We start from the raw sequence: 19,027 nt of genomic DNA, 5'->3' as shown, positions 1-19,027 counted from the left end.
CCATCAAGTAATACCTCTAGTGAAAGCACAAATGTGTCGTATTCCCTGTAGTCGCAAGAGATGCTTTTACTTTCCCCTAGATGGCACTGTCTAGTTTAACAAAATGTAGGTTGAAAACAAAATAGGAAAACTAACAAGAGAGATAACTATAGACAAGTTGGACTAAGGCACACAACGTAAACACATTCATCAAGCAAATAACAATGAAAGAGCGAGGCCCCAAGCGAGGATCCCTCAGGAAGACTAAAGCTAGAAGGATGCTAGAACTATAAAGGCAATGGTGGTTTTGGGCCAAGAGACATCTTAAACTAGGTTGCCCCGATGGTCACAGAGATAACCCCTAATCCTATACAAGCATTGGCTCAGAATCTCTTCAGACCAAATCCTCCTATGATTGCATTACAATCAGTGAAATCTCTAATTAGAGTTGATACTCAATACCTAGGTCCAGCGCTAATGGTTGGAGGGGTATGAAATACCCAATGATTATGGTGTATTCATACATGAATCCCCATTATGCTATGTGATGGTCACGCAACCGAGTACAACCTAGAAGTTAGATCATAGAGTTATCATGCAAAACAACACATAATTGAACACAAAGCTTGAACCGCAAACCAAAATAATTATAGTAGAAGTAAATCACAACATCCATACAAGCAAGTTAATCCCAAGGTTCACTTGATACCCGTTAACATTGAGAGTCTAGTTCAACATGAATAAAAGAGAGTTCTTGAGGTACAAAGCAAGTATGAGGAAAAATCATAGACAAATTCCTATAGATGTGTTGACTATAATGTGGTGATGTGATTGCTTCCCCGCAAGTGTACGGGATCGCCAAGTAATACCTCGCGTAAAGACACGAGGATCGTATTCCACGGGGCTAAGGATCTCCTATTACTCCTTCTCGAGCTATTATCTATCCTAAGAACTCAAGTGATGGGTTTTACTCTACTAAAAGTAATTAAAGCTAAAACAAGATTATGACTAAATTAGAGAGAACAAGCAATAAGCAAGCAAGAAAATCAATGAGGTGCAAAGGCCTATGGATGAGGATCCCCTTGAGGGGTTATCATGCAACATGGATGATGATCTAAAGATGCAAGCGTAAAATGGACCATGAGATTCCAAGATTAGAACAAACCCAATTTCTCGGTGATTGAACCCTAATCCCATACGAACATAGATAGGAAATTCTCCCAAATCTATATCCCTACGATTGCATTAAGTATGAGGAAATCTCACTTAGGAGTAAACCTACTCTTCTTTGGATTAAACCTACATGGAGGGCTACCAAACACCCAATTTCTCGGCGTGATGAGACAAGTATCCCCTTCTAATCCATTCATGATCTAATACATGCGAGCAAGTCACATCTACATGCATCACTCATAAAAGAGCTACGGATTTCTCCTTAGTGTAGCACTTATCATGAAAACAATGGATTAAATCTCAAAATTACCGAAGCATGGAATTAACAAGTTATCATCCAACATATATGATAAAACCCCCAAAGGTTCACCAACACCCGGTGGCTTTGGGGGTCTAGTGTGTCATCATCTCACAACAAGCAATACAAACAAGCAAAACATGAATCAAAAGCATAAATGACACTCCCTAGATGAAATGGTGAAGGAGGAGGTGAAGAATGTGCCGAATGACGCTTTCCCCGCCAAAGGAGTGCCAAATGACGCTTCCTCTAGACGTGGGTCTCCTTTCTTCAAATCGTGGTAGATCTCTCCTTGAATGATGTTGCCTTCTTGCCTTGAGAATCTTGGACCTTGGGCTTGGATGATCTTCTAGCTTCCTTGCCCTACTTCTCCTCCCCAAGGTCGCCCAAAAACTCTCAAGTGCTCTTCCAAAGTCGGCCAAGAAAAGGTGCAGCCAAAAGTCCCCTTTTCTGCCCTAAAATTTGGTATTTATACCCCCCGAGGCATACGGGTCATATGGGGGTTGTATAGGGGTCGTATAGCACCCAAAAACCCTAGATTCACGATCCATATGGGGTGCATACGGCCCCCATACTGGGTAGTATGAAAATCTGGGCAGACACTCCAAATCAATCTGCTGCTATAGTGCATACGGCCCCCATACTGGGTAGTATGGGGGTATTATGAAATTCCTATTTTCTTCTCTTTTCGCCCAAATGATATCTTCTTGTTCTCCATGGCTTCCTTATGCCCTACAAAGCAAATAAGAGACGATTAAGCGCAAAACGGGCATCAAACCTCACAAAATAAATGCAAAGTGAATACGATGTATACATGAAAACATCTACATTTAGACACTTATCATGATGAGAATCTGGTGTATCGATATTGATAAACTCCTAGATAATCTCCTTAATGGCAACCTTCTTCTCCCTTTTGATCTTACTCCTCAAATCTGGCTTCTCTAGCTGCTTGAAGCCCTAGATAATGATGATGGTGGAGAAAGGGTGGCCAATGACCCCTTCAATGATGCCCTAACCCTTCTTCTAAAATGTTCTCGGGTTAGCTTCATGCCCTGGTTTACGAGCGTGAGGAAGCCCATCAAAGCGTTGCGATTTCAGCCAAAATTTATGTCAAGTGCTACAGTGAAATGCTACAGTAAGTGCTTCAATTACACTTGTTTAATAAATTGCACATTCTTCAGCTGGTTCACAGTGTTTTCACAGCTGTCAGAAAACCCATCAACGAAACCCAAGACTTTGCCAATTCTTCATCCCGCTACACTGCTTGGGACCCTAAAACACCATTTTTGGTGCAAATTTCTTCCCGAATACGTTCTTGGGCACATATAGGCTTCTTCTAGGCTTGTAACACAAATAGAAATGATTAGATCACACAAAGGGTATCAATTCATCCAAATACACATAAATAGTCGCACACATATATTTATAAAATACATATATTTAGACATTTGTCACATTTCCTATTTCCCTAAACACTTTCACCTTCATCTCTTAGACTTTGGTGCAAGGTTCTTTTCAATCTTAAAATCTTGTTCTAACAAATTTGTATGGTTTGCTCTTGTTATAAGAAAGGTACCTCACACAAATTAACAACCAATTATTAAGATAAAAAAGAAGTTTATAAAAGGAAATGAAAATACAAGGATAAAATTATATACAACTAAAGGAAAGTAAAAGCAAGAAAACAACAATATAAGACAAAATAAATAAATAAATAAATAAATAAATGAATGGTTAAATCGATGAGCTATGAGTTTTCAGAGTATTCCTTGTTGGGTCCTCAGCAACTAAGACAACTAATGATAGTTCAAGGAACTAATGGAAAGTGTCAACATGGTAAACTGAGAGAGTGAAAAATCCAAGGAATGAGGATGGTCACGGATGCAGATTCCCTTGGGGTTACGAAAGCTAGAGGGAAACTAGAGCAGCAAAGCAAATGATAGTTAAGCCCAAGCGAAATCCTAAGGTAGGTTACTGACAAGGTCCCCTTGCCTATATCCCGCATGTGCACGGGTTTGTCGAAGTAATAATCCTGGGTGAGCAGGTATCGAATCCACAGGGAGTAGGGAATAAAAATACTTAATTCGATTCTTAGCTATGTGAAAGATCAATGATAATAAGTGTGATAATGATTCAATTCTTAACAATGAAAGCAACAGGTAAGAGGGCAAAAGTAAAGAAGGGGTAAGGCAATCGATAAAGATGGGATACCCGGATAATGCTCCGCCTAGGATAATTGTTTCAAGTGCAAGAACCCTCTATTATGCTTCCTAATCAATGCAATGATGAGTCGTGGAAATCCTTAATTACATAGTCCAAAATCTAAGGTCAACTATGCCTAACTCTATACATGTCCCGGAGGAGAAATAAAACAATCTCAACACCTCGCACTCGCATAGAGTTGCAATGAACTCTAGGGATTCCAAGTGATAAATCTCTTCCTAATTATAGACCTAACCCTTTGGTCCAGGTGAAAGGTCCCTAACCATAATTGAGCCCTAGATACTAAGATCACCTCAACGCTTCACTCCGTTGCACGCGCAACTAAGCCACAGCGGAAGTTCATCCCTTAAACAATTCACTCTATTATGGCCACAAAGAACTCAAGGAACGGAGGTAGAATCTATCACACCGGAGGGGAAAGGGGACGCTCCTGTACCTCTCGACTCACCCTCTCAACCCTCTCCAACCTAGCTTTGTCAAAAGCTTGTGGTGTGTCACTCACTCACAAGGTTACGAACAAGAACTCTCAACCCTAGTGTCACTCTAGGGGAAATCTTCATACAATGAAGCATTCAAGGTTGGAACTCACAATAAACATCAATTTATTGAAAGCATAATAAAGAGGTTTAAAGAAACAAATACATCCTAGGGTTCACAATACCAGAGTACCCACTAGGGGTTTAGCACTCCATGGAGCTAATTACAATCAATGAAATAGAATGTAAAAGCAATGAATCCATAAAGAAACCCCCTCGATGGTCGTGTCGATGGTCTTGTGTAGAGTCCTCTATTCTTCGCAAAGTATCCTTTGTCCGGCCTAGGATACACCTCGCCGGATCGGTGCCGACGAAAGCTCTCTCAATAATCTTCTTCCAAACGACGTGCGATGTCGGAGCCATAGAACTTCTCCAAAACCTTGGCCAATACCCCTCGAAACCCTAGCCGAAGCCCTCTCGCAAGTTAGAGAAAAGATGGAGAAAAAAAATATCAAAATCGGGGCTGAATCGGCTTTAAATAGGGTTGGAATTGGGTGACTACACGGGCGTGGATGCTCCACGTGCCCGTGCGGAATTTCCACAAGGGCGTGGATAATTTCGACAGGCCCTTGTGGATTCTCTGATTCTCTGGATTCTCGGCCGGCTGTGAACAGTGCTACTACAGTACATACTACAATGTTGCAGCAGTGCTCTGGTACAGTATTCGACCTGAATAGCTTCCTAATTCCACACTTTCATCGGGGTAACGCAAACGGGCACACGTTCAAGTCGTGGATCACTTGCTTCTTTAGTGGTGTACACATTGGTGAAACTCTTGTTCTATGTGCATAAGTCGGAATGCTCGAGTGTGACTGCCTTTGTGCCCCTCCAAATGGATTTGCCAACTCGAATACGAGGAGGTTGGCACACATTCTAGGATCTCACATCGACCTATTTCCTTCATACTCAGCCTCACAGCCCTACCTGCATAAAAGTAGCATAAAAAACACACATATTAGTGTAAAACCCTGAGAAAAGTAATGCTCAACATAAGGAATGAACGCTTCGCATTCTTATCGCACAAGCACTTATCAAACTCCCCCACACTTAAGCTTTTGCTTGTCCTCAAGCAAAAATTAAAAACGTTATGTGCATCAATGAAGAAAATATTGCAAGTGCTTGACCTTAGGTTCACCAAAGTATACAAAGAGAGCATTCTACAAGTAAGGGAAATTTCAACACTAAATACGAAAAATCAATGCTCTAGCTAAAAACATGAATCAAAAAGGAAACAAAACCCAAAATCGTGTATGTGTGTGAACTCACTCAAAAACAACCCAAGGTATACTCCTCAAAGTTCTAAGTACAAGGGACTTATTTATCTACAAAAGTGACAACAATTTCAAAGATGGTAGTAGCTTCACACATCCTCTAAGGTAGCCCTTTCCAAAGCGGCCTCTAAGATGGCTTTCACACTTTCGAGGTGGTAGCTCTTTTATACCGGAGTGGTAGCTTTCACTCATCCTATGAGATAGCTCTTTCTCTCATTAGGGCATAACTAGTATCCGACTTATGAGAGTAGCTTCATACTACATAGGTGGTAGCTTTTTCCACCCAACAAGCACAAATAAACAATAAAACTATTTTGTTCTTTCTTTTCATTTTCCATTTTATTTTATTTTTATTTTATTTTTATTTTTTTATTTTTATTTTTATTTTTTTATTTTTTATTTTTTTTTGAAAATTTAGCACAAGAAAATAAACCTAACTAGTCCTTTTAACATCAAACATGAGTTTCCAATAGAGTTCAAAGAGTGAGTAGTGCACTAAGTATAAATCGGGGAAAAATTCCTAGATATTCAAGCAAGAACTAGAGCATGAAAACATTCAATGTTGGAAATTCTCCTAAACTCAAGAATACAATCATTCAAAAGAAAATGTGGGAGAAGCAATCAAAACAATACTCCCCTGACTCCTGGTGTGACGTTTGATGAAGCTAGTTCGTTGGGAGTAGGGTTCCAACGGGTTGTGAAGCTCACACAGCCAAGTAGCTCAGTACCTTGGCCGTGCCCATGACTAAGTCTCAATTCCCAAGAAGACAAGACCATCTGCACGCATACACGAGGGGGTTCAGTGGAGCTCAATAAAGACAAAATAAATCGAGTGTCTATAAAAGATAAAGCAATGAATACAAACTCGATGATGCAAAATGAAAATAAACTCAGAAGGAGAATCCTTTCTGAGTGAAAAGTCTAAAAACAAGAAAAATAAAATAAAATGCAAGAAAGTAAAGGAAGGGAAAATCAAGTGTCAGTGTCGCTCTCAGGCGCCGGTGCTACTGCAGCTGCTGGTGAAGCACATAGTGGGTCTACCTGTGCCAGGGTAGAGGATGGAGGTGCTAGAGGAACTGAGGGGGCCGGAGGAGTCCTCGGCCATAATACAAATGATGAGGCGACATCTCGCTCTATAATCTGCTCTAACATGTCGAAACGCGCCATGAACTCTGTGTACTGAGTGGCCTGCGTAGCCCTAATCTCGGCAATTTCTGCTCGAGCCTCAGCCACCTCTGACCCGTATCACTCCTAAAGCACTCTCGAGCCTCTCGAAATGATCATGGGCACGAGATGGTGGAAACGTACGCACGGGGGGTGGTTCCTCTGCCACTGGAGGTGTCTGGGTCTCCATCAGTGCTGGCTGGGGCTCGGGAGCGGGCTGAGATACCCCAGCTTCATCCTCGAATGGTATGTTCAGCACATAAACACCATTTGAATATTTACGGACTAACCGCATGAGCCTCATTGTCTCTAACCCAAGTAGTGCTGGTATTATCGCCTTCTCAGTTTCGCTAATTTTGTCTCGCAGACCAATCCCCACAATGAGTCTGGTAATATATGGACCGGAGAAGATGACACCCAATCTGGAATATTATCCTTGATGCTTCAGATACTCCGCTAAAATATGCCCCAGATGGACTGGTTTGTTCCGAACCATGTAGTACAAGTACAAAAGCTCTTGCTTGTTGATGACTCCCGTGCTATCACCGCGACCATTCACTGACCTTCTTATGATGGCGTGAAGATATCTGTAACTGGGTCGAGTAAAACATGAGGCCTTAGACACTCCTGGTTCATATCGCCCCTTTCCATATAGTAATGTATACGCCTCAATGGGAGATAGACCCGACATGTCAATTGGAAGTCTCATGCTCCTCAGTTTCAGTATACTCTTCATCATATAGACCAAGTCTAGTGGAAAACTGTGTGACACTCATACTATGATGTTGCCCAAGGGCTCTGAAATGAATAGCGCCGACACTATCAAAATGAGCATAAGAGCGGTCGAACTAAAACGAAGCAAGTACCTCCAAAGTTAGTGCGCGGATAGCAGGATCATGAATATTCAATAACTTGTGCCAATTACCGACCAATAATTATTTCTCGACCTCGTCAGCCATGTCATCCGCTAGCTGCACCTTTCTAAGTAACCCAATATCTGGGATTCACGTTTGACCAAACTTAAACTTCTCTAACCGCTCAAACTGAGCTTTATGCGCAGGGAGTGTGAATTCCATGATTTCCGGCTCAGGGGCATTCTTTCGAGGACGTTTGGTAACTACTTTCTTCAATTTGGTGGCCATACCTACATGTATTAAAAAGAAAATCAATCAGCTCCATTCAGATTGTAGAAAGATAACAACACACGGCGGTGCGGAAATTCCACACGCCCGTGCACATCCACGGGGCGTGGAAAACTCACGGCCCTTGTAGCCAATCTTCATGCCACACTCTCTATCTCAATTGTAGATCATCTTAAAGACAAATCAAAACCATTTTAACAAGAAGACGATGTGTGTTATCCATTTCAATCATGGGTAATTAGTTAGATTCAAATGAAATCGAAGAAGAGAGGAAATTAAGGCCTACCAATGAGTTGAACCTAAACACCACTACAATCCACACAATGCGCAATCAATCGACTCGAGGACGACAGTAGGAGTGGACGAGAATGTCAGAAAAATGCTCTTTGGGAGGCTTAGGGTTGTTTGAAGAGAAAGGTGTGATTGTTGTATTGGGAGAGCGGACGGTCTTTTAACTCCTGGAGATCCACACGGGCATGCGCGAATCATCCACGCCCGTGTGTCCTCAAACAAAGGATTCACAAAGGTAGACGCACGCCCCTGTGGCCTCGCTGGATATTCGAGAAAAATATTATACACGCCCGTGCGGAAATTCCGCACGGACGTGGACTTTCACACGCCTAACTCACAGGGGCGGTCACACGCCCCTGTGTCTTCTCAGGATGGAGAAGACTCCTCTGCAGATTTTCGCACGGGCATGCGGAAATTACCCACGCCCGTGCATGGTTCACAAGGTTACCCACAGGGGTAAGTCCACACCCCTGTGTGCACTCGGGAAAATCAGCCCAACTCTGCAGGAATCCAGACGCCCATGCGGAAATTACCTACGGGAGTGTGACAGTCGCATGGTCGTTCACAGGGGCAGCCGCACACCCCTGTGCCTTCTCTAGATGAGTTCGCAGTATACACCCACGGGCGTGTGGAAATTCCACAAGCCCGTGTGTTTTCTCTGGATGACTTAGAAAAATCTGCAGGCTCTACAGAATATTTCTGAACATGTTTGCACACACAGAGCCTGCCCTATTATGCAAATTTTATCAGTGAAAAACACGAAATAGAACCCAAACGACAAAACTTTTGCCAATTCCTCAAAAAGCACACGATGACTTTAAAAGCCCACAATAAAATTGCAGCACAAGCATCTAAAAATTCAAACATCAACACTTAATGATTTATTCATGCAAACGAGCTAAACTAAAAGATTAGAAAACAGTAAAAACTTAGGTTGCCTCCCAAGAAGCGCTTGTTTAACGTCACTAAGCTTGACGTACCTTGTCTTACCTCACGGGGGTTCATGAATGAAAGACGCCCTCTTACCCATGACTTGGAAGCATGATGTGCAAAGTCTCTTGAGGGTAGAAGGTGTATTATCGGGCTTCAGACCACCTAGCAATTGTTCATCCAACCTTCTTGGTTGATGTGCATCTCCAACAGTCTTGGAGTATTTTCGGTGGCATCTCCTAGCCCTCTTCATTTTCCGAAGCACCTTCTTCAATATCCCCGGGGTAGATGTTACCTCCTCAGTCGACCCAAGCATCATTACTTCTTCATTTCTCTCCTCTTGGTCGAACAAACCTTCATATGGATCCGGGTTGAACATTTCCTGCATGTATTCATCAACAAGCTCATCAGTAGTGTCTAGGAAATACAAAGTGTCATCAAAATTGAGAGAATGCCGCATGGCTTCAGCAAGGCTGTAAGTGAGTTTGTCATCTCCAACTCTCAATGTGAGCTCTCCGCCGTCCATGTCAATCAATGCTTTGGAAGTCCTCAAGAACGGTCTCCCAAGTATCAAGGGTACATCCGCATCCTCATCGACATCTAGCACTACAAAGTCAACCGGAAAAATGTACTTGTCCACCTTGATAAGCACGTCTTCAACGATGCCTCTCAGATATCGCACCGTTCGGTCCGCCAATTATAATGTCATCCGAGTAGGCCTAGGCTCTCCCAAGCCTAGCTTTTGGAAAAAAGTATATGGCATGACGTTGATACTTGCCCCTGAATCCGCCAGTGCCATTTCTTCACCTAAGTTGCCAATGTTACATGGAGTAATGAAGCTTCCCAGGTCTTTCTTCTTGTTTGACATGTTCTTTTGCAGCACCGCCGAGCATGAAGCATCTAACACCACTGAAGCACTCTCCTCCAACTTCCTCTTGTTGGTCAACAAGTCTTTCAAGAACTTCGCATACTTAGGCATTTGAGCTAATGCCTCTACAAAAGGAATGTTGATGTGGAGTTGCTTGAATAAACTCAGGAACTTCTTATACTGTTCATCCCCTTGGTCATTTTTCAATCTGCAGGGATAAGGGATTCTTGACTTGAAAGATGGGGATGCCACCTCTTTCTCTTTCTTCGCTCCCTCCTAAACCTCTACAACATCGGGTGCGTGTTATTTCGGCTTCTCACTCGGAAGCCTCCCTTCAACCTCACAACCACTTCTCAAAGTGATCTCCTTCACATGTTCTCTAGGGTTGTGGTTTCCGTATTGCTTGGTAAACTTCCATGTGGCCTTTCGGAGAGAGACTTCGTAATTTGCCCCACCTGATTTCCAAGGTTGTGCAAAGAGGCGGTGTGATTGTGAAATGTAGCCTCGACTGATTCAAACCGTGTATTTACAGATTGAACAAATCTAGCCAAGTACTTCTCTAAATCCGTCATTCGGGTTTCCAAGCCTGAAATTCTGTTTTCCACTTGGGGGGCTTGTTGTTGTTGGAAACCCGGTGGCCCCATGGCCTTTTGTGGTCGTTGATTACTCCATGAAAAGTTGGGATGATTCTTCCAACCTCAATTATAAGTATTGCTATATGGGTTCCCTTGATGTCTCATGCCATTACCTACAAAGTCAACGTTTTCCACTGAAGAAACATCACCAATCGAGATCGGGCAATCAGAGGGAGGATGTCCTCCACCACAACCGGTGCAATTTTTCACGGCCGTAACTATATTCAAAGCTATGAGACCTAGCTTCTTACTCAGACTCTCTACTTGCGCCGCCAATGAGGTTCCCGCATCAATTTCATGCATACCGGCCACCTTTTTTTTCTATCTAGCATTCCATTGGTAACTATTTAACCCCATTTCCTCAATTAATTAACGAGCCTCATCATGGGTTTTGCTACCTAAGGTACCTCTTGCTGCCGCATACAAGAGTTGCCTTGTGCTCGAGTTCAAACCATTGTAGAAGGTTTGAACAATCATCCACTACGGGAATCCATGTTGCGGACATTTTCTCTGGAGCTCCTTGAACTTTTCCCATGTCTCGAATAGATACTCCAATTCCAACTGAACAAAGGATGAGATCTCATTCCTAAGCTTTGCTGATTTTCCGGGAGGGAAATAACGGCCTAGAAAAGCTTCTACCATCTCCTCCCATGTAGTGATTGATGCTCTAGGTAATGAGTGTAGCCACTACTTCGTTTTCCGCTTCAAGGAAAATGGGAAGGCTCTCAATTTGATGGCATCATCCGTAACCACATTTATCTTCAGCATATCGCACATCTTGAGAAAGTTCTCTATATGACTATTTGGATCCTCATCGGCCAAATCATTGAATTGTGCGGACTGCTGCAGCATATGGATGAATACCAGCTTTAGCTCAAAGTTCTGAGCTGTAATTGGGGGGCGCACAATACTCAATTGCGTCCCCAACACTGAAGGTCTGGCATAGTCGGATAGTGTTCGCTGTTGCTCATTTTGTCCTGCCATGTTTTCGGATTCCTCCCGTTCCAAATCAGCTGAATTATGCTGTTCTTCCACATGTTCTTTCCCTTTTCTTCTAAGTGTACATTGAAGCTCAGGGTCTTCTTCAATCAATATTGATGGATTCCCTCAGTTCATAACCTGGAGTTGCAACAAAAATAAAGAAAAAGAAAATCAGAATGATGATAGAATGAAAAGATATGAAACAGAATGTATGGTGAAATAGCTAAGAAAAAAAGTGCAAAGTATCTCTAAACGCCTATTCCCCGGCAACGGCGCCAAAAACATGACAAGGTCCCCTTGCATATATCCTGCAAGTGCACGGGTTTGTCGAAGTAATAATCCCGGGTGAGCGGGTATCGAATCCACAGGGAGTAGGGAATAAAAACACTTAATTCTATTCTTAGCTATGTGAAAGATCAATGATAATAAGTGTGATAATAATTCAATTCTCAACAATAAAAGCAACAAGTAAGAGAGCAAAAGTAAAGAAGGGGGTAAGGCAATCGATAAAGATGGGATACCCGGATAATGCTCCTCCTAGGATAATTGTTTCAAGTCCAAGAATCCTCTATTCTACTTCCTAATCAATGAAATGATGAGTCGTGGAAATCCTTAATTACATAGGCCCAAATCTAAGGTCAATTATGCCTAACTCTATACATATCCCGGAGGAGAAATCGAACAATCTTAACACCTCGCACTCGCATAGAGTTGCAATTAACTCTAGGGATTCCAAGTGATAAATATCTTCCTAATTATAGACCAAACCCTTTGGTCCAGGTGAAAGGTCCCTAACCACAATTGAGCACTAGATACTAAGATCACCTCAACACTTCACTCCGTTGCACGCGCAACTAAGCACCAGCGGAAGTTCATCCCTTAGACCATTCACTCTATTATGGCCGCAAAGAACTCGAGGAACGGAGGTAGAATCTATCACACCTTAGGGAAAGGGGACGCTCCTGTACCTCTCGACTCACCCTATCAACCCTCTCCAACCTAGCTTTGTCTAACGCTTGTGGTGTGTCACTCACTCACAAGGTTAACAACAAGAACTCTCAACCCTAGTGTCACTCTAGGGGAAATGTTCATAGAATGAAGCATTCAAGGTTGGAACTCATAATAAACATCAATTTATTGAAAGCATAATAAAGAGGTTCAAAGAAACAAATACATCCTAGGATTCACAATACCCGAGTACCCACTAGGGGTTTAGCTCTCCATGGAGCTAATTACAATCAAAGAAATAGAATGTAAAAGTAATGAATCCATAAAGAAACCCCCTCGATGGTCGTGTCGATGGTCTTGTGGAGAGTCTTTTACTCGTCGCAAGGGATCCTTTGTCCGGCCTAGGATACACCTCGCCGGATCGGTGCCGATGAAAGCTCTCCCAATAACCTTCTTCCAAATGATGCACGATGTCAGAGCCATAGAACTTCTCCAAAACCTTGGCCAATACCCCTCGAAACCCTAGCCGAAGCCCTCTCGCAAGTTGGGGAAAAGATGGAGAAAAGAATACCATAATCGAGGCTGAATTGGCTTTAAATAGGGTTGGAATCGGGCGACTACACGGGCGTGGATGCTCCACGCGCCCGTGCAGAATTTCCACACGGGCGTGCATAATTTCCACACGCCCGTGTAGATTCTCTGTTTCTCTGGTTTCTCGGCCGGCTGTGAACAGTGTTGCTATAGTACTGATAAATGCTTGAGTAGACATATTTTTATATATGTTTTGCATGCATTGAGCATCATTTTTACTATGGTTTATGTCTCATATTTTGTATTTGGTGTTCTTTTATGCATATAGGTTGTGAATGCCTTGAAGAGTAAAAAGGAAGCAAAGATGGGCTATAAAGACATAATGTTGGGAGTTCTTGTTCAATTCAAGGACCAAGACACGAGAGGAGTTTATAAACATGGAGATGTGTGCCAACTTCCAAGAAGATTCAAGTCAATTCACTAGTTGGAAGGGCACAAAGGCAGCCACATCTTCATGTTTCTTCTCTTTGTGAAGATTGTGAGACCTCTCAAAGATACATCGATGAAGAAAAGTTTTATAGCCTACCACATGGACGTGTGCCCTGACATGTGGCCTCAAGAGAAGAGTGATTGGACCGCGTTTTGTGAAAGTAACGCAGCAAAAATACTGTAGCAGTACTGTATGAAAATTACTGTTCACGCGCCCGCGTGGCGTGAAAATTTTTGCAGCCCATGCGGCCGCGTGGAAAATCCACACGGGCGCATGAGGGAACGTGACAGGCGCGAGCTAAGGCCTATAAATAGCCGTTTTGCCATATTCTTTCTCATCTTTTGTGCGGCTCTTGAGGGGTGAGACGGCTAGGGTTTGGAGAGGAGGTCTTTGCGGCTTTGGAGGCGCTTCGTCACCAACTTTGATCGATTCCTCCTCCGTCATAGCATCATGGAAGCCACAGGTGAACCTAGCTTCGGAGTGGGTCCTTCAAGACGTCGAAGCTCTCCATCAAGGCCATCAGTTCATATATAAGGGGGTTTATTTCTATTGTTTTAATGTACTTTCATTCATTGATGGTGTGTTTTGTATGTTTCTCCATGGAGAGCTAAAACCATAGAGGGTATTTGGGCTTGTGAACCCTAGGATTCTCATCTTTTGTGGATTTGCTTAGTGTTTCTATTTAGTCCGAGTTTGATTAAGTTTTAATCTTGTATTCTCATTGCTTGCTTGTTTAATTAATCCTTGTGGTTGATTGGATTTGCATGATTTTGTTACTTTGATGTGAGAGAGGTCTCCATTAGAGTTAGAACTTCAAGGTTAAAGAGGGTTGAGAGGGTGAGTCATGAGATAGTGGAGTGTCCCCTCTAACTTCCAATTGAGTGTATTCTATCTCCGTTCCTTAAGCTCTATGCAACCATATTTGGTGTTAGGCGTGAGATTGAGAGATTTCTCCGCGGGACCTTGTAGGGGGTTAGGATCCTTCGCCGGGAATTAGGGTTGGATTAATCTTTAGGAATCGGATACAACTCTTGGAATCCCTAGAGTGCTTTGCAGTCATATGTGGTGTGAGGTGTTGAGATTGAGCGATTTCTCCACGGGACCTCGTGAGGGGACTAGTATCGGTGATCGGGAGGCCCGGATCCGATTATATTTGGATTTCCACGACTTAACTTTACTCATCATAGAAACACTTTGCTTATTCGGTACCTAATACCTGAATCCTAGGGGGAGCATTGCCCGAATACCCCACTTTTACAGATTGAGATCTCCATCCATTTAACCCTTGCATATTCGTCTCCGGTATTCACTTCTTCACACATTAGATCACCACACCTTTCCATTTATCAATAGGTTAGAAAGCAGAGAAGAAGTTAGTACTAGTAGCCCTGTTCCCTATGGATTCGACTACCCACTCACCGGGGTAATTATTACTTCGACACCCGTGCACTTGCGGTTTACATGCATATTCGGATGCGTGTCAAGTACATACTACAATGTTGCTATAGTGCTCTACTACAGTACTCGACCTGAATACCTTCCCAATTCCATACTTTCATCGGGTCACTTGCTTCTTTAATGGTGTACACGTTGGTGAAATTCTTGTTCTATGTGCATAAGTCGGAATGCTCGAGTGTGACTGCCGTTGTGCTCCTCCAAATGGATGTGCCAATTCGAATACGAGGAGGTTGGCACACACTCTAGCATCTCACATCGACCTATGTCTTCGCGTTTGAACCTTAGAAATATTTCCTCCAAAATCGGTGCATTGTGATCCACATTGGCCTATTTCCTTCATACTCGGCCTCACAACCCTATCAGCATAAAAGTAACATAAAAAAACACATATTAGTGTAAAAACCTGAGAAAAGTAATGCTCAACATAAGGAATGAACGATTCGCATTCTTATCTCACAAGCACTTATCAGTTACCCTGATTGTCACGGCGATAACCCCTAATCCCATGCAAGTATTTGTATGGAATCTATTCCGACCAAATTCTACTATGATTACATTAGAACTAGAAAATTCTCTAATTTGGGTCGAAACTCAATGCCTAGCTCCGATCCAAATGTTTGGAGGGGCATGAAATACTTTATGGTCACGGTGTGTTCATGCATGAAGCCCCATCAAGCTAAGTGTTTCTAGTACAAGGGCGTAGGTCACACAACTAAGTACTACCTATCAGTTGAAATATAGAGTTCTTATGAAAATCAACACATCAAACATCACAAATCTTAAACCACAAAACAAACAAAATGCATCAAAATAACTCAAAGCATCTAACTAGACAAGTTCCCCCCAAGGTTCACAGGCATTAGGTGACCTTGGGTCTAGCCATTTATACAAGGAAATGTAAGAGATAAGTTCATAAAAACAACTAGAAAATGCATAATAAAACTCCCTCAAACAATGAAAGCAAGATGATGAGAAGGATGGCATGGAAAGCATTCATGGACGTAGTTATGGGGGGTGGCTTCCCTCATCATCTTCAATCTCCCCAAAGATGAGATAAGTGAATATCTTGCCTAATAATGCTTCTCCCTTTGGTTTCCTTCCTCAAAATCATGAGATTTGACCTTCTTTTGCCCTGGTGAAGTTGTCTTCTCCTAAGGCTTCAAAGTCCCCAAGAATAAACCCTCCAAAAAAATTTGCCATAGCTTTTATATAAAGTAGTCCTCCTGAGGCTTACGGGCTCTGTGCAGGTACAAAGATGCCCATGAGATTCATAGCCTTGTTTGCACAAAAATTGATTTGGCACTACAGCAATTTTTTTCTACAATATCATCTACAGTACTTGACCCTAGAAAGCTGTTTTTGATGCCGATTTTTTCCCATATTTCATTCTTGAGCTCCTCTTGGCTATTCTTAGGCCTATAACACAAATAAAATGACTTTAAACACAAAGCGGTCATCGATTCATCCAAAAGTGCATGTTGGAATACAACAAACTTAAATATAAATGCACACATTTAGACAGTTGTCAAATACCATTTTGCCCCCAAGTAAGAGAATGAGTGGGAAAAAGATCAAATGATCCATGGCTTTTGGCCAAATTTCACACAAAGACCAATATGCCCATGTGCAAAAATGACACTAATGCAAATTTGATAAATCTACCCATAGAATAGCCATGAATGCCTAATGCGAATCAGGGTCCAAAATTAGGACCGGATTTCACATTCTTGGTGATATGAACAAAATGTATGCATGAATAGCACATAGTCCACGTCACCCGGTTGTGTGGAATGTGTCATGTTAGTGACTTATAGATGTGGCGCATTACCTCACCAAGTATAATGACACTTCATCTCTCCCTTTTCTTCACTCCCTATCCCTCGATAGTTCTCTCGATGCTCTAGACTTGAAACCTCACATGTGCATCGGTCAAGCCACCGCCTTTTGGTGGAGTCCAAGAATGCCCGTGTTCGATGTGGAGCATGAGGGGCTCTTTCTTCATATCTTAAAAGAAATTAAATAAAGCACATGCTTTCATTTTGTGATGTGTTCTATATAATCGATTACATTTCTAACATTTGTAACATCTGCAATGTATAGACACTTTGTAATTCTTCCAATCTTAAATGTGAAACGAATGATGGAAGATGTGTTTTAACTTTACATAGTAACTCATTTCTAAATCTTTTTGAGTTTTAACTTTCATTGTTTATTTCAATATACGTAGTCGTATAGATTCAAGACCAAAATAAAGATATTGTAATGTTGAGAAAAGAATAACAAAATCAAACTTTGCAGACACTGTGAAGGCATTATTTACTTTTAGTTTCAAAAAACAATTTTAATTCCACCACAAAATTATAAAATTACTTCATTTGCAACACTGCATAAATATAGAGTAGTAGCTTCCTTATTTGCAATATTGTAAAAATACAAAGATGTAACATTGTTGTTTAATTGAGGTATAATTGGAATCACAGTTCATATAATTCATTTATATTCATTTAGTTAATTTATACTGCCCGCTAGTACCTGGAAGGAAGAGAGAGGGTGAGTATCCTAAGTCACTTAGTGAATGGGTTATCGCAATTTTAAAAGAATATAGAAACAAAATTGATAATTTGTCAATAACCAACTTTTAAAATATAACATATAGCTTTAAGTAAATCAGGATGAATATAGCAACATACATATGTATATGAGAAACATCATTAACATAAAAGATTCATTTGGCTCATAGAAGGGTTTTCACATTCAAAAATCATCCTCGAGCATAATATGGTTTTTCGAACCCAAACCATAAAACTCTTCATAAAACTCATTCTTTTTCATTTCATGTGTATATGAAGGATTAGTACAAAAATAGTTTACCACAAGAACCATGAATTTCTCAAATAAGATGTTTTCGTCTCAATCAATCAATGAGTGGTTTTGAAAACCCTCAAAACTCTAGCCGTGGCTTTGGCTAAGTTCAGAGCCATCAAAGCCCCCATGTCCTTGATGTTGATCCATCGGTTAAATATGGTGACATTGGACTCCCGATGTATCATCCAATAAAGGATGTACTCATCAACTAAAGAGGATAATAAAAGCTGGTCCTCCATGCCACCTCCAAAGGCTGGTCCATGGGGACACTCTACTACAGCAAGCAGGTTACAACTCCATCACCATCAAAACCATCCGAAGGTGTATCAATAATATAGACCACATAAAGCATATCAATTGGCCCATGCCTAGGACGATATTCACATGTCGGGAATGAGCATCATTTCCATAAATAGCAATGCCATAAATAAAATCTGCATAAATTTTTATACTTTATTTCAAACCATTATACCAATATAGGCATGAGTATTGTCATCAACATCAAGAGTTTCACTCATAAATTGATAGCATGGAAATTTTTTTCCAAAATGATTCAAGCATTGATCTAATATGGTAAAGAAATGGAATACTCTCAAATAAAGAAATAAAGATTTTAGTTGTCTAATAGAATTATGCAATCACATAACCAACATAGAATGGATAAAGCCGCAGGTGCGCTACTCCTACACCGACTCTTTGCCTCGAGCCGATATCTCACCACCTAATCAAAACACAACCACACACACATACACAAATAAACAAACAAGAGTTAGGAAACAAAATCACCAATGAACCCCTAAGTCTAGGAATGCAATCCAACCCTAAACAAAATATAGGGCTAGCTCAAAGCTGGGTTCCAAGGATTCCAATGAGTTCCTATGGATATTGGCTTCAATCCAAACAAAAGAAATCAGAAATTCAAGCCAAAGAAAAGTGGAAAACCATGAGAATGAGAGGAAAAAAACGAAAGCAAGGGGGAAAAAGGGTTTAGTGTTTCCAAAAGACCAAAACACCCTCAAATAGTTGCTGGAAAAACCAAACCATGGCAATGCTTCACAAAAACACAATCATGCTTCACAAAAACACGGGGGTGTTTCACACAGTACAAAAGATATAGTGCCACTAATATAGTAAAAGAGCACGCTCGAATTTCACAAAAAAAACCATTGGCATGCTTCAAGTTGTGCAGATTATAGGAATTTGAAAATAGTCACAAAACCAAAAGCCCGGGCAATGGTCTC

General features: G+C 41.5%; 1 non-coding gene across 1 annotated transcript; it reads left to right on the top strand.

Moving 5' to 3' along the window:
- Positions 1-11,000: 11,000 nt before the first annotated feature.
- Positions 11,001-11,107, top strand: LOC120266472. The gene has a single exon (XR_005538181.1). It is a non-coding gene; the product is annotated as a small nucleolar RNA R71 (small nucleolar RNA).
- The last annotated feature ends 7,920 nt before the right edge of the window (positions 11,108-19,027 follow it).

The sequence above is a fragment of the Dioscorea cayenensis genome, chromosome 1, assembly GCF_009730915.1.
Source record: "Dioscorea cayenensis subsp. rotundata cultivar TDr96_F1 chromosome 1, TDr96_F1_v2_PseudoChromosome.rev07_lg8_w22 25.fasta, whole genome shotgun sequence".
Lineage (NCBI taxonomy): Eukaryota > Viridiplantae > Streptophyta > Magnoliopsida > Dioscoreales > Dioscoreaceae > Dioscorea > Dioscorea cayenensis.
The sequence above is the reverse complement of the archived record's forward strand: the minus strand, read 5'-3'. Positions and strand labels throughout refer to the sequence as shown.